We start from the raw sequence: 16,228 nt of genomic DNA, 5'->3' as shown, positions 1-16,228 counted from the left end.
AGATCTTGGATGGCAAGGCCTTGGGGTCTCCCTAAAAGAAAGGGACTCAGTGAAAGAATGTCTGAAAGCATGGAAGCCTGGTGCTCAGACCTAAAGTAAATTTTTGTGCTTTGCTTGTTAGTTAATACTACTATGGTTACAGTTTCCCCAAAGCTAAGGCTCCCGGTAAGCAGGCATGTCCCACCTTTCGTCCCTTTCCCCCAATCCACAAGTGCCTACCCAGAACAGTCAGGAAAGAGAGGACACATCTCATGCTGCCCCCTCCCCAGGGACCTTCTTGGAAGATAAGTCTAAGTGACCTGAGCTGGAGTTCCTACTTGCCTCTGAGGAAGTGGAAGGGAGGGTCCTGCCCCCCAGGTTAAAAAGGAGGGGACCCCAGCCTCTGGGCCTCCAGGGAAGGACCCAGCATGGATTGTCTCAAAGGGGTAGGTGGGTAAGAGCCACGGACATGGGGAATCTATCTGCAGATCCTCACCTTAGCACAGGTCAGGCAGAAAGGCCAGCTGGACACCAGGAAGAACTTTTGAGAACTGGCAGGGAGCTCCGGGGGCTTCTCCAGGTAGGGCTCTGTATTGGGATGGTGGACATGCCTGCCAAAGCTCCCTTCTGGCCTGAAGTGTGTATTCTGTTTCCTGCTCCCCTCGGCCTGGGAGCTCTGCCCACCCAACCTCCCTTCTGAGAATTCTGGAGGGGGCATTTTGAGTTAGTACATATGAGTGAATTGTCTAAAGTGCCTGATGTCCCTGGATCACTGCTACACTCAGTAGATGGGGCTCCACTGGAATTTTCCAGATCATACGTGTGAGTGTGTGTGTGTGTGTGTGTGTGTGTGTGTGTGTGTGGTGTGTTGAAGGAGCACAGCTGGGGGCCCTGCTTGTCCTGAGTGCTCTGCGCCACCTTGTCCCCTCCCCCATGTCCCAAACACCCCTCTCTTTCCAGCCTGGCTTTTGTGGTGAAGCTAATCAGAAGTAATTATGGGGAAGGAGGGGTCCTTAGAGGGACCCCACAGAGACCACCTCATCCGCCCTGGCCCAGCCGTGGTGGCCCTGGCCCCCGGGGCCTAGGCCTCGCTCAGCTCCTCCTGGTGAGAGTGAAGCCAACAATGGCACCCCTGCCCACGGCTCCCCTCTCTCCCTGCCGACCCAAGCCCGCAGCCGCAGGTAAGTTCACACATCTGGGCTCCCCTCAGTTGGCCCCCAGGTCTTCCATCCTCATTCGTTCATCCCGCATTTACCGGGCACCTTCTCTGAGCCAGGGCCCACGCTGGGCACTGAAGTGACTGCTGCCTGCCCTGGGACGTGGGTCAGTGTAGACTCTGCAGGGGGGAAGGCAGAGGGTCCCCTCCAGAGGCACAGGCCGTTTCAGGGAGGCCCTCCCCTCACCACCGTCTTGCTGATGCTGAGGGGGCTTGGGGGACAGAGACCGTCAGCTCCAGAAGCAGTGAGGGCTTCCTGACTCCGCACTTCTAACCTGGCAGGCCACCCAGTCCCGCCCCCCACCCGGTGTTGACAGATGTCAGGCCAGCCCAGCTCCATCTTCCTGTCCTGCCGCTGCCCTCCTCTGGCGGCCTCTTCCACCCCCTTCTGTTCCCCTTGCTTCTTTGCTCAGTGGCGCCCTAGCACGAGGAGACCCTCAGTCAGCACACATGGGGTTCAGAGACTTAGACACCTCAGAGAACAGCTGTCCTCTCTCTTTCCCACACGCACACAGAATCTGAGGCCGGACGGGTGGCCGGGCGAGTGCAGGCAATCAGCGCAGCCGAACGAAATCCTGGTCTTCTGACTCCTGGCCCAGTGCTCTTCTTGGGGAGTCCTTCTTGACCTGCACCTGAGGGCAGTTTGGGTCTGCCCCTTCCTCCATCCCTTTACTGTGCCCTGGAGAACTGAGGAGCAAAGAGGGTCTCCACCATCTTGCCTCCTGCCCTGCCCCAGTAGCCTGGGCCCGAAGATGGGTGGTGGGGTGGAAAGGACCAGAGTGCGGCTCAGTTGAGGGTCTCTAATTTGCTCCTGCCCCTTGATGTCCAGAAGAAAACAGGCCTTCTGTGCCCAAGAGACTTCCAAGCAGAAGTGGAGGTCAATGCCCCCCCCCACCCGCCCCGGAGGTGCCAAGGTGGTAATTAGGCTTGGGGGTGGGCCCTGAAAGGATGGGGGTGGGGCGGCCATTATCCCCGGGAGCTGAGCTGGGCAGAGGAGCTGTGTGGTCTGGGCAAATGGGTGGTTTGTAGGTGGTCTGGGGAATGAATGAGTGAGTGTTTGGGAGGGAAGCTGGTGGGGGGGAGCAGAGAGAGGGGAGGGAGCAGGCGGAGGGTAGAGCAAAGCTGGGTCGTCTCTCCCTGGACTCACTGGTCTGGACCCCCACCCCTGTTCTGAGGCATCACCAAGGAGAGTCCCATGAGGCACCTGGGGGTCTCAGGGATGCTTGCCCGTGGCCTGCAGCAGTGGGCCACCTGGGCCACCACATGGGGTAGGGGTGTTGAGGAGAGGATGGGGTTGGGGGAGGGGGCCTGGAGAGCTCTCTGCTGAGATCATGGCTCTAGGAAGCCACCATCTCCCCACCTGCTCCCTCAGCTTCAGTGGGGAGAGGGGAGGAGGCTGGTGGAGGTGGTTCAATGCAGGGTCCCTGGCATGCGGTGTAGTGCTGGCCTACTTCCCCTGTCCCCACTCCCAGCCCTTGTCTGATCCCTCTCACTGCAAGGAAGAATTCCTTCCTGGACTGAGACGGGCCCTCTGATTGAATCCCTGCCCCTGTCTCAGCCTCACTGTAGCTGTCAACCCACGAGATGACCTCTTCTTCTAACCCTCAGGATCACCTGTCCACTGCTTCTCCACTCAGGCTGCACGGGGTAAACTATTAGTGACTTCACCGCCCTGAGCTTTGGTTTCCCTACGTGTGAAATATAAGTAATACAGTATTAACTCTGAGGATTAAGGAAGCCAGCCAGGGTCCGCATTCTTAAAGTGGCAGTTGTGGCAATGATTAATGCCCAACAAGATGTCTCTTGTGTCCAGAGGGTAATCCTCCTCCCAGGAATGGCTACCTGGAACCCAGGACCTGGCTGTGACCCCTGGCATAGGGACCAGGACTGAGGCAGGCAGGCAGTGAAGTGAGCAGGTCATGGGGAAGGGGTGGGGTTACTGGACTGTCCAGTGGCACCTGCTGGGGCCTGGGGCACATTCCTCCTCCCCCGCTCTCCCCACCTGCCAGCTGCCACCTGTGATGTCAGCGCCACTGCTCACCTGGCTTCTACAGCAAGAGAGAGTGCAGTGAGACTAGCTAGCAGACACAGCTGCTCCGAGGGAGGCAATGAAGTGAGGGAGCAGCCCCATCTGGACAGCCTTCTGGGGCACCTTAGCTGCTTGCTCTGCTAGAGGGACTAAGGGTCTCTCGGCCGGTTTCACCTTGGAACCCTTAGCACCCTGGGAGGACACTCACAACAAGGCTGGATCCCCACACTCAGACTGGGATCCCCCTGAGGCAGGGACTGGACCCGCACAATCAGAACAAAGGATTCGTGAAGGGGAGCTCACCCAAAGAACCTGGCCCACGGGGACTGGACTGGGATTTGATGGGCCTAGCCCCTCTCTGGGCTCAACAGTCTTATCGCACTCCTTATTCACAGCCAAAATTCTCCATTGCTGGCAAAGTCTGCAGTAAAGCCAGAAAGAACTAGAAAATCTGGGAGACTGTCTGCTGCCCTGTGATCTGGAAGTGGCTGAGGTCAGGGGGAAGGACAGGGCCTGTGGAGAGGCAGACTCTACATTAGGGTCATTCCCAAGTCAGTCTCCTTCCTCCTTTCCCTCCTCGAAGCTAGCCAGGCTAACCCCTCCTCTCCCTCTGTGCTCTGTCCCCACTGAGCTAGAGCTGGAAGGGACTGGTTGGCGTTTAGTGGTGGGGTGCAGCCAAGGGGAAGAAGGAATCTTTATCTCCCAGGCCTGCAGTCAGGCCAACATAGCAGCCTCTGGGGGCCGCTCCTGGGTGGCTGAGACCTTGAGGATGGAAAAGCCCAGATTCAGAGCCAATGACACTTATACCTTCAGATGTCAGCACCCACTCTCCCAGGAGAAAAGAGAGCCCCTTTCCCACCATTCCCTACTCACTCCAAATATGGATCATCTGGGCTTGATGCTCTGTCCAAGGAACTGGGAGGATTCCGAGGCACAGTGGGAAGTATCAGTTGGGAGTCATTTAGACAGAGAGAGGACAGAGCTTTGGAGAGAGGAAAAGACTAGAAGACCATCTTGCCCATGCCTCCCTTCCACGCCAATCCTTGCTGAATACCTCTCAGAGAATGTCTCCTGTTTTCAGGTCTATCTTCATGTGCATGCTGGAGAAGGAAATGGTAAACCCACTCCAGTATTCTTGCCCGGATAATTCCATGGGCAGAGGAGTTTGATGGGCTACACTCCATGGGGTCGCAAAGAGTCATACACGACTGAGCGACTAACACACATACACACACACCATGTGCATGCAATACAGAAGTCTCCACATCCTCACCTCAAAAATTAAAACATGTTCATTAAAGGCCTACTGTGTTCCAGACCTCCTGTGTGCTGAAGGGTGGTGTTCTAAGCATGAATGAGCAACACTCCCCTCCCTCACTAGCTCAGTCTAGGGACTGTAACACACAAGGCAGATTCCAGTTCAAGACAGAGTGAAATATAAGCTAGGCAGAGACGCCAAGAAATCTGGGTGTACAGACAGGGAAATTCATCCTGACAAAAGATCAAAGATAACCTTCCCAAGCATCCAAAGGGTAATGCAGAAAGTAATTCGGATCCAATACCCTGAAGTGCCTCTTCTGCCTAGAAGCCTTCTTTGAGTCCCCAGTCTAAATCTGTCCCACCCCCATTATAAGTTCTCCTTGAGTTCCTAAAGATACCCTGAACTTATCACAGTTTGTAAGGATATGTTTATTTATGGGATTATGTGATTAATTCTTCTCCCCCACAGCACTGTAAGTGCCAGGAACAAGCTTGTCTGTGAGCCAAGGTGGTGGGCCATGAAAGCATGCAGCATGACTAGGGTGAAACAAGCCACTAGATGTGGCTGGAGTTAAGGGGGTAAAGTGCATAGTGGCGGCCCAGACTGGCAGGGGAAATTGGCACCAGATCAGGGCAGGCTGTAAATGCCAGGTAACGTTGGGACTTTATCCTGCTGGCAGTGGGGAGCCATCAAAGGTTTTTGAGCATGAGAGTGGCATGTTCCAACCTGTGTTCTGAGATTCCAGGATCCCTTAGTACAGTGCGGAGGAGGGATGGGGGGTTGGGGTGTGCCCCCCTGGAGCAGGGGAACCAGCCTTTGTTGCAATAGTCTCAGGGACTGGTTTTAAAAGGCCTCAGTTTTGCATCTGGAGCAATCAAAGTGGAAAGAAAAGTGGGCAAGTTCGAACTACTAATACTACAGAAAGGATGGGGTTTGGTGACCAGTTGGATGGTAAAAGAGTGGACATTAAGGATGACTTGCAAATTCTAGTCATACTGCTTTGGAGATGGTGATGCCTTCAAGCTGGATAAGGCACACCCAAGGCAGCAGTTGTTGAGGAAGATGAGCTATATTTGAAAGATTGAAGGCGGGAGGAGAAGGGGACAACAGAGGATGAGATGGTTGGATGGCATCACCGACTTAATGGATATGAGTTTGAGGAGGCTCCAGGAGGTGGTGATGGACAGGGAAGCCTGGCATGCTACAGTCCATGGGGTCGCAAATAGACATGACTAAGTGACTGAACTGATCTGAACTGAGCTATATTTGGACATACTCCTGATGGCCACTCTCCATTCTCCTACTATAGCCAAAGTCAGCGTTCTCTTACCCCTCCACACAGGCTTCAGGGTGGCATAGCTTCCGCCAGGGTGGTGATGCTCATAGACACCAGGGGGGAGTGTGGGGGTGGGCAGGGAAGAGTTGGAGCTGGGCACTGGTCCTCCTCTCTTCCTGCCCTTGCTTGGCACTGCCTTTTGACTGGACCTCTGACTTCCTGCTCCTCTTGGAGCACCCCTCCAAGAGGAACTCCCCAGGGAGGCTGGCTAAGATGGGGAAGAGATCGAGAAGGAAAGATCTGAACTCTGAGGCAAATTTAGCTCCTAGCGCTTTGCCCTCCTCACCCCTGCCCACTAGATACCCCTGTGCACACCTGGATTCTTGGAACTCTTAGCAGAAAAGATAAAGAGGAGGATCTGGGAAAAACATAGGGATCTGGGGAGGCATTGGGTCCAGCCACATGCAGAGTACTAAGAGGGAGTGCAGGCCCCAGACATGGACACTGAACGATAAACCCAAGGTTGAACTTGCAGTCCTCTGTGGAGGGCTCAGGACTCAGTTCTCAGACTCTGGAAGCAGGAGCCCAGACCTCAGGGCAACCCAGTATGCCCCAGGGTGAGCCCTGGACAGAGAGCAAACGCCTGGTTGGCAAGACCCCCGATGAAAAGAGATGCATTCTGCATCACCCACACCTAGACCTCACAGCTTTCCAAACTGCATTCCCTGGAATCCTCCCTAGGTGTTTCCATCAAATGGGTGGGAGGGAAAGGGGACTTACCCTCTACTCCAACCAGAAACTGTCCACTTTGTTTGATTTATATACTAGGCATCCGCCTGAGACTCCTGCCTGCGGGGTATGGGAGGAGAGGGGCGGAAATGTAGGTTGCTACAAAAACATACAAATACATAATCCCACATTTTTAATTACTAATTCTTTACATTGGAGAAACTCAGTCTTAGAGCCCACTTTCCCTGACTCTAACAGCTGAGCTGACCCTCTTAGAGCTTCGGATGTCTGCACGACAACATGAATATATGGATTTCTGGACTCTCCGTTCAGTGCTCAGAGCTTCAAGGGACTTTCCAGGAGAGGGCACAGCATCATGGGAGGTTGGCCCGCCCCGCGGAGAGCCTTGCGGGGGAGACAGCATCATCTGTCACAGGAGACCTGGCTCTCAGCTGTGTCAGCCCTAGGACCAAAGGGGCCTGAGGCCAGCGGGGTGGAGGTGGCCTCCCCCCGCAACCAGCGCCCAGACGCCCACTCAGCCGGCGCGCCCAGCCTCCCGCCCAACCGCCGCTCCAGCATCCCACCCCTCTGCCCCTCGTGGTTGGCGACCACCCGGCAGCTGGCGGCAGCGAAGGGGTGCGGCCAAGAAAGGGTTAATCTGTGGAGCCTTTCATCAGCAGCTTGGCGGGCTCCCAAGGCCCACAGGCTGGGTACCTGGGCGCCTACCTCCGTCGGTGGGGCGGAGACGTGACCACAGAGCAGCCCTGCCGTCTGCATTCCTCCCGCGTGAGTGCGTGAGTGACAGCCGCCGCCTGAGCCCCTCGCCGGCCGCCCCGCCCTCCTGCCTAGCGCGCGGCAGAGGTGGGGGCGGGCCCCAGGGGAGGAGAGGGGAGGACACCCCCTCCCCCCTGCCACCCCCCTCCCCGCCCCGACCCGCACACACACCGCGCCCCCTCTTCTCTCCTCTTGCTGTGACCAGTGCTCTGGAGTGAGTCCCAGAGTGGGGAGAGACCAAGAAAAGGCTGCTGCGGACACAGCAGAGGCAGGGGTCAGGATTCAAGGATGGAGAGATGACCTGGGCTTCCTGGAGGAAGGGTCAGGACAGGACAGGCACAGCCAAGTCCTAGGCCCGGGTCCCTGGGATTTCTACCTTTGTTCCCTGTATCCTTCTCCTGCTCCAGCTCTCCACATAGGTTTCAACCCTCCTATTACACAGTGGCGGCATGGGCCAGCCTCAGTTCCCTTCCCTGAACTCAGGGCTCTCGCCTTTGATCTCCTCTTGGGGCCTGTTGGTGGAAACAGGAAGTTGCCTTTGGCTTGAAGCAAACTCAGACAGGGTGTAAACAGGCAAGGACCCCACCTGCAGGCTTCCCCAAGGTGGAGACCAAGTGTCAAGACAGTGAGGTGCGTCTTTGCTCTGACACAGAGGCAGAAATGCGCTCCCTTCACCCTAGGCCTGGGGTTCTCCACGAAGGCCAAATGGACTAGAGAGGGGCTTCGTAGATGGGTCCTTGTCTTCAGGAAAAGCCTCTCCCTGAAGTAGGGTTCAGCCCAAGGCGCAGCACCCCTCCTCCAGATTAGAGCACAAGGCACCACTCCTGGAGAGGAACTCCCCCCGGTGGCATCTAGGGTTGCCCAGAAAAAGGAGCTCTGCAGCTCCCCAAATGCCTTAGTAGCCCCAGGGTCATCAGACCCAGGAAACTAGCAGAGACTCCTGAGAACTTTCCACATCCCTCCTCAAATTGGCACTTCAAGCACAGTTTGAAGTGCAAGCTCAGCCCTTGTCTCCAGCTTCTCTCTCTGTTTGGCTTCCAAGGGCCCTGGGCTTATGTGCAGGGGAGAGGGAGGGAGGGGTTTGGCGGGAAGAGGTATGTGGAGGGGAGGTGGGTCAGGGCAGGAGCAGGTGGGGGCCAGCCCCTGAGCAGCCCTACTCCAGGACCATGGAAGCACTACTTTGCCCACTGGTCTCCCTCCCCGCTCCAAGATTCTCAGCCATCTTCTTTACATCTTGGCCTCTTTCAGTTCTGTCTCAGGGAGGCCAGTTGCTGCTGAGCAGGTAGAAGTTGGTCTGATATCTAGATTTTCAGAAGTCTTCTCGGCCTTTGGAATCCTGCCAGGATGGCCTTCTCTCCCTTCTCTGTCCTCAGTTAATTATGTAATTAATGCCTGGGGAGTGGGGTTGAGGCCGCTTTCAGGCTTTCAGGGGAGGAGCAACTGACTCCCTGACTTGGGAAAGAAAGTGAGAGTGAAAGTGTTAGTCTGACTCTCTGTGACCCCACCAACTGTAGCCCATCAGGCTTCTCTGTCCATGGAATTATCCAGGCAAGAATACTGGAGTGGGTAGCCATTCCCTTCTCCTGGGGATCTTCCCGACCCAGGAATCAAACCCGGGTCTCCCACATTGCAGGCAGATTCTTTACCATCTGAGCCACCAGGGAAGACCCCCACCCAACTTAGGGCAAAGGGCTTATTCCTGACCTCAAGAAAACAGCAGTCTTTGTCTGAACAGGAGATGGAGTAAGGGGGTAGAGGGGGAAGATATCCAAGAGATCTTGCTTTGCACTGCCACAACTCCGCCCTGGGGCCAATGACTGCATCTCAGTTCTCCCATCTCTGAAATGGGATAATAACTCCAGAAACCACACACAGCGGTTGTTCTGAAGGTTCCTCTCTTAATTAGAGATGGGTGCTGGGTGGCCGGTGCCCTGGGAGAGCAGGCCAGCTTGGCTGCTGTGATCACACCCCAAGCCCATGGTCCTCAGCATGAATGAGATGAATCACTAAGTTACCCACTGCCTGCCCCAGTGGCCCCCCAAGTCAGGGTATCCTTCCAACACCCCAGGCACTACCTTGAAAAGAAATCTGAGGAACCCACAAATAATAATAAGGCATAAGGCAAAATCAGGTAAGGACAAAATAAAGTCAAATGAGAAATCAGGCAGCAGATCTCAGAAGAACCAACTTTCTGCCTGGTTGCTGGGGCTGATGCTTAGATAGCATGACCAGCTGTCCCAGTCTGCCCAAGACTCTTCTGGCTTCAGCACAGAAAGACCACATCCCTGAAGACCTCTTAGTTTGAGAGAAACTGGGACAATTGGTCACCCTTTTTCAGGGGGCTTTGGAGGTTGGAGAGATCACAGATGTCTGATTCCCTTTACTCCTCCTGGTTTTCTTTAGGTATCCAGGTAGCAATGGAAAAATGCTGGAAGCCTGAGAAGCTTCCACCCCAAAACTATATGACATCACGATGGAAAGCAGTCCTCCCCAATGCTGCAGGCTAGGACCCCTTTCACCAGTCATCTCTCTTCCAGGAGAATTCTCATCCAGGGACTGTGGTCCTCCCAGGACTCCCCTTCACATACTTCAGGCAACAGCAGAGCCCTGGTGCTCCCTGGCAACCAGGGAGAATCTTTGAGGAGACAAGCCCCAGGTTGCCATCTGGTGGTAATTCCCCAGGGAAGAGATTTGCCCAGGTGACCTCTAGGTCAGGCTCCTTTAAATAGCCCCAAATTGCCTTTGACACAGGCAACCTAGGGTCACTGCTGGGGGAGGAAGACCCAAGACTTTGAAGGCCACACCCCCAGTGGTACTACCTTGAAACTACTTCTAGGGGCAAGCCTTCCAGCTGTGCAACAGTCATCCATAGGCATTCCTGAGGGGTAGCTGCGGCAGCAGTCTTTGGAAGGGGCAGGGAAGGGGCGAAGGAAGTGGGGGCAGGCCCTCCCTTACACACGCCTAGCTGTTTTCTTTTAGGAAACACCAGACCCTGCCTCCTCCACCACACACACAGACACACACACACATACATGAATCTCTGTTGATCTCATAGCATCACCATCACTGTGTAAGATGAGCAACTATGGGCCAAAGGAAACCTGGTGGAAAGCTTAGAGAATGCTGCTCCCCAGGCCCACCCAGCTGTGCATACACACACACACACACACACACACACACACACAGGGCGTACAGGTGCCTGGGCCCTGTTTGGCACATGCCATCACCCATGGAAGCAGGTTAAGGGGGTGGTGGGCAGGCAGCCTGGCCTTGGGCCTCTCACTCAGAGCCAGGCCCCCCAGGCTGGCCAGGGAGCTGTCAAACCCCCCACTACAGAGACAAATGGAGCCGTCAGAGAAAATCGCTTCTAATGGGGAGCAGGAGCCAGCCTGGGCTGGGGCTGGGGGAGGACTCTGCTGGCCAGATGTGAATTCTTCACTAATCACACCAAATTGGCCCAATTTGTTCACTGACACGTGGGGGGACTGGCTTCATCTTTCTCCCACTGAGCAGTCTCCCTCCTTCCCTCATGGAAGTGCTTTTGCTCTGGGGATGAGGCTGGCCAGCTGACAGCAGGCGGGGGGGAAGAAGATGAGGCCAGATTTACACACACTCCTCCCTGTGGGAGCCCAGAAGTTGGCTGGGGCCGGCCTCCCCTCCATCTCTGCCAATCCATGAGGCCCTGGGTGCTGAGTTTAGGGACCCTGGGGAAGGGGGTGAGCAAGAAAAGGGGGTTAAGGCTTCTGCTCCCCGGGAAACAGGTATCATAGGCAGGAACTAGGGAATTGGAGATATTCTTGGGAAAAGCAGGGAGGGGTCTTGGGAAGGTCTAGGGGATCACTGCAAACAAGATGATGTCACTTCTTGGAGGCAGCAACGTTTCCCAGGTCCCATTAGGGCCACAAACTCTGAGCATGGTGTTGAGGGGAGGCTAAGGAGAACCCTTGGCCCCTCTCTCCAGCTCTGAGGAAAACTGACCCCTTAAATGCATCTGCCAAAAACCATGTCCTGAAGGTGGGACTAGCAGGAGAGCTGCCAGTGAGACTCTGGGAAGAACTTCCCCACCTTCCACTTCACTTGGGCCTCTCCTTCTCCAATGCAGATCAAGAGGTGTAATGAGATGGGTCTCTACAGAGGTTTGTGGGCTCCAGGAGATAGAATAGGGGCAATAATGAGATGGGTATCTATGGGGTTTGGGGGTTCTAGGAGGTGGGATGCGGCAATGATGAGGGGTCAGCCAGGGCAGGGACATAAATGGAGGCCCCAGCCCCTAGCACTCTCTCTTCCCTGCCCTGCACCAGGAAAGGGAGCCATGTATGCGGCTCTGGGTGCTGTAGCCCGCCATCTAGGGTCCATCCTCCCCCTGCCCCCCTGCCATCACCCCACCCCCACCCAAACAGCCACTGGGGCCTAGGAGTTTCAGGGGGTCCAGGCCAGGAAAGATGGGAGTGAAGGGGAAAGACTGTGTAGACCTGGACAGCAGCTCAGGGCTGCTTGGGCAGGGAATTCTGACATTCTGTGGTAAAGAAAGGAGATTGTGCCAAGTCTTTCCCTTGGTTTCATGGAGTCCTCACTCTTGAGAAGGGAGATCCAGTTAGAAGAGGGCCAGAACAGGGCTAGTAACCTTGAGGCCTAAGACAGGGGCCTCCCATGCCCAGCTCAAGAGTAGTACAGCTGCTGGCCCATGCTTCCTGCCTGAGGGCTGGGGTGAAGATGAAGGGCATCCAGGCACCCCAGCCCGGCTAGCTCTGGGGAAGAGGACAGCTCCCATTCCCAGGCCCCTTTCCTTCCTTTTTCTCTGGCCTCCTCTAGGCTAAGCAATTGCAGCCCCTGGGCATGGCCCTTAAGAACTTTCCTAGGTCAACTTTCACCCCAAATCCCAACGTTTCCAAGGCCCAATCCTGTTGTAATCAGTGCTACCCCCTTGAGGGGAATTCCACTCAGGAAACCAGGGGGGTGGGGCCAGCCCTGAGGGGGAGATGGGCCACCAGGTTCTTGGAAGGCAGGGAGGTCACCTGGTGTGATAACCTGTGGGACCAGGTGTGGCCTGCTCCTGCAGGAAGGAACAAGACAGAGTTGGAAGAAGGGGGCTTAGGAGATAGACAAAGATGGCAGCCAAACACTGTCGGTGAAGTCAGGGGGCATCCTGGGGAGAAAGGAGCATAGGACTGATCAGAGTCCACCCTGCTCCATCAGCAACTTAATTTTATTTATCGATAATTCCTACTCCTCCCTACCTCCCCTGCCTCCTTAGTTCTTCCCAGCTAAACGGAGCGCCCCCTCCTGGCAGGGTTGTCAACCTGACTTCCAGAGAGCAGAGCCCAAACAGGAAGTAATACAGGAAAGTCCTTTGGTTTCTTTTAGAAACACTCTCTCTACCTTCTGTTTTCTCACTCACACAGTTCCTAGTTGACTTGTGGCCTTATCTTCCCTCAGACCAAGAGCTCTTGCTCCTACCCAAAGAGTCACCCTGACCCAGGTATGAATTCTAGTTCTGCTACTTACTTGCTCTGTGACCATGATCTATTATTACATAACTTGGAGCTATTATGTAACCCCCTTAGAGACTCAGGTTTCTCATCTATGAAGTTGGAAACCTACCACAGAGGATTCTGTAAGGACTGTTGCAGATCACAGAAGCCTTTGGCTTCATGGTACCTGGAAGACAGAGCTACTGGGTAAGTATCCTTGGATGCATGGATGGATGGGCAGATGGACAGAAGAGCTCTCTGTTTATGTCTTTTGCTTGATTTCCTTACAGATTCAGGGGCACCATCTGGATTTCCAACAGGGATTAAGCTCTTGTGTCCCAGGGTCCTCAGCAGTAAAATAGATGGTAATGAGCCTCCCTGCCTCCTAGGGTTATTGTGAGGCTTGATGCGTAAGTCCAGGTAAAGACCTTCCAGCAGAACCTGGTACTTAGCAAGAGTTCAGTAGGTGTTGGTCTGCTAAAGGCTATTTTGTCTCTTCCCCAGCACAGAGGAGGGCCTTCCCTTCAGCCCATACCACTCTGTCTTTAAACAGCTAAGGAACAAGATGCCACAGGACTCTTCTTCTTCCCTTTATCATCTTGTTGCCCCCACCCAGCCCAGTCCTCCCACCTTGGAGATCAGAAAATCCTTTCTTCATTAAACGCCTTCTCTCAGAAATATTCTCCCCAAGACTAAAAAAACTCCAGACAAGTTCCACTTCCTCAGTGCCCTCCCTGCCCCACCCAGGACCCAGTTTGGGCCACCTGCCCTTCCCTCCCTCCCTGTCTCCAGGACGGATCCTTCCCCTGTCCCTGCCCTGCTTTCAACCAGTGACCTCCCTCTGAACCCTCCTCCCTGTTGCCCCTCTGCCTGGCACCTGGGCCTCCATCTCCCAGTGGCGGGTGGTGGTTGTGTGTAGACTGAATCTGCAGCAGGTCTTGGGAGGAGCAAGGGGTGCCAGAACCAGCCTGGGCCGGTGGCTCAGGCCTCCTCTTGCTGAAACCTGCCACCTCCCAGCCCCTGTGGACACACACTCATCCTCTTCTGCCGCCCCCAGGAAGTGAGCTCCAAACACCTTTGCCTAGAAACCAACACTCCCGCCTTTCAGATCCTGTCCTGGGATGGTTCTGCCAGCTTGTCACCTCAGGTGGGACCTATGCCCTTTGCCTGGGCTCTGGTCCTCTCTAGACAGTCCTTCCTCACTGTAACTGACTTGCCCCCATTCTGAAGTGGGCCCTATCACAAATGACAGAGAGGAAATATGGTGGTTATGGGCAAACAGTATTTCTCAGAGTTCCCTGTGGGGGATCTGTAAGAGCAGGGTCCACCGGCCAGTGGGAAGGCCATTCAGAACAACTCACTCATAAACACTTTGATTTCTGGCCTCTGGTTTACTTGTAATAGATCGGTACATATGTACATGCACGTTTTACTCTATATTATGTCCAAGTTTGCTTTCATATAAAAAGCATGCTCTTGGGAATTCCTGGGCAGTCCAGTGGTTAGGACTCCACGCTCTCACTGCTGAGGATCCGGGGTTCCATCCCTGGTTGAAGAACTAAAATCCCACAAGCTGTGTGGCCAATAAAAAGTAAAAAAAAAATAAAAAGGATGCTCTAAAATATATAATTGAATTATTTTTTTCTCGAAAAATCTTTAGGTCAAATAGACATATCAGAAAGACATGCAATGTCTGGGTATCTCCTGGCACAGCCCATGTAGTACAGGGCATATCAGTGCCTCTGCCAGAGAGGTTCAGGCTGAGGGAACAGGGAGGAGGAGATTTGGATGAAGCCAGTGAACAAGCAGTCAGAGAATGTTGCAGGAAATTCTGGCCCCTGATCCTTGAGGCTGAACAGAACATTATTTTCTTTCCTTCCGTTGCTAAACTGACCTTATCTGAGACCAAGTTCTCCAGCCGTAAGTCCCAAACATGCCCCATTTATCTCAAATTTTTCTGCAGTGGGATTTCCCCCAAGGCTCACCATTCCCAATTCCAGCCAAGCCAAATCTTTGCTCTGATCCAGAGAAGAGCCCTTGGCAGTTCCAATTCTGGGGGAGCAGCGAAGCACATCCTCCCATCCCAGCAGTCTCTCTGACACCCTCACACACAACAGCGTTCTTCCTCTTCCGTCACTCCACGCCTCAGTTTCCTTATCTGCAAACTGGTGGAGTTGAATTTTGCTCTCTGAGAATCTTCCTACAGCACGAATCTTAATCTCCTTAGAGAAACCGTAGGCTTCACTAAAAAATCAGTCTCTTTACTTCAAAACTAGTATTCTTCCATTCATTCCACTAACATCTACTGAACCACTACCATATGCCCGGATTCATGCAAGGTACCAGGCTGCAGATAAAGCACGGTTCCTGCCCACACAACACTCAAATGTGGGGATGAGCATGATGTGGGAAGCCTGCCTTCCTTTTTTCATCACTTAACAAATCTTAAAGTACCAGAGCCTCAGGAAACCAAAGGTGGTGACCCAGCCCTGGTCCTGCCCCTGTACAGAGGGAAGACCCCACACTGTGCCACAGGAGAGCGCCGTGAGTCAGCACTCAGGTTTCCGTGGAGGCAGCCTGGTTTGTATCCAGTCTCGGCACTCACTACTGAATCTCTCCAGACTCGTTTCCCCATGTAACCTGGACTTGATAATAGTACTTCCCCACAGACTCCTCTCCTGCTGTGCCCCTCACCCCATCCAGCCTCCTGCCGCCCCACTCAGTCCCTGAGTCCTCTCTGCTCCCACACACTGGCCTTCTTGCTGCACCACATGCCAAGCAAACACCCAACTCAGGGCCCTTAAACTTGCTGTTCCTCTTGCCTCCATTGCTGGGTCCCCAATATTCAAACGGCTGGCTCTCTCCAGGAGGCCCATCCCACCATTCTCTGTCCCCTCATGTTGCTCCAGTTTTCTTCAGAGCACTTACCTGACATTATATATCTGTTTTCTTCCTTGTTTATTTTTTCCCTCCCTCTTTAGAATGTAAGTGCCAAGAGGGCAGAGTTTTTAATCTGACTTCTTGTTTTAATTCACTGTATCCCCATCCCCAGTATCCAAAATAATGCCTGGCAGATAGTAGATGCTCAATAAATGTTTCCTTGACTGAATCTTGAATAAATGAATAGTGGAGATGTGGGAAGTAAACCAAGGTAAAGCCGGTAAAGTGCTGCCCCGTCTCTGGAACAGCGTGAGCGATACTAATGGGAACTGTTAATATTAAACACACACCAACAGCCTGACTGAAAGGGACTGGAATTTCATGAGGAGAAAAACAAAATGCAGCCAAAATTACATATATTACTTCATGCAATAAACACTTCTGTTGCCATTTGTGTCATCCATCTCGATTAGAAAATGGTTTACTCCCGACACTCCAAAAATTCAGCCTGCTAATGAAGAATCACTAATTCTTCATCTTCTTTAAGCACCTGTTATCCAACTTTTGAGGGTGTGATTTGGAAGAAATCAGCAAGATGTCTCTTCTGTGGCCA

At 53.9% G+C, this 16,228-nt stretch overlaps 1 long non-coding RNA gene across 5 annotated transcripts in view; it reads right to left on the bottom strand.

Annotated features, from left to right (window-relative positions):
• LOC122443126 overlaps nucleotides 1-16,228 on the bottom strand; it is a 61,842-nt gene that overhangs the window by 9,365 nt on the left and 36,249 nt on the right. Inside the window, exon 5 of one of the 5 annotated variants that reach the window (XR_006269932.1) lies at nucleotides 13,698-14,308. The exons of the other annotated variants lie outside the window; for them this stretch is intronic. This is a non-coding gene — a long non-coding RNA (uncharacterized LOC122443126). Of the gene's footprint in view, nucleotides 1-13,697; nucleotides 14,309-16,228 lie in introns of those variants that run through there. 5 annotated transcript variants of the gene reach the window in all.

Source organism: Cervus canadensis, chromosome 1 (assembly GCF_019320065.1).
Source record: "Cervus canadensis isolate Bull #8, Minnesota chromosome 1, ASM1932006v1, whole genome shotgun sequence".
Classification (NCBI taxonomy): domain Eukaryota; kingdom Metazoa; phylum Chordata; class Mammalia; order Artiodactyla; family Cervidae; genus Cervus; species Cervus canadensis.
Note: the sequence above shows the minus strand (reverse complement) of the source record. Positions and strands in the feature narration are given on the sequence as shown.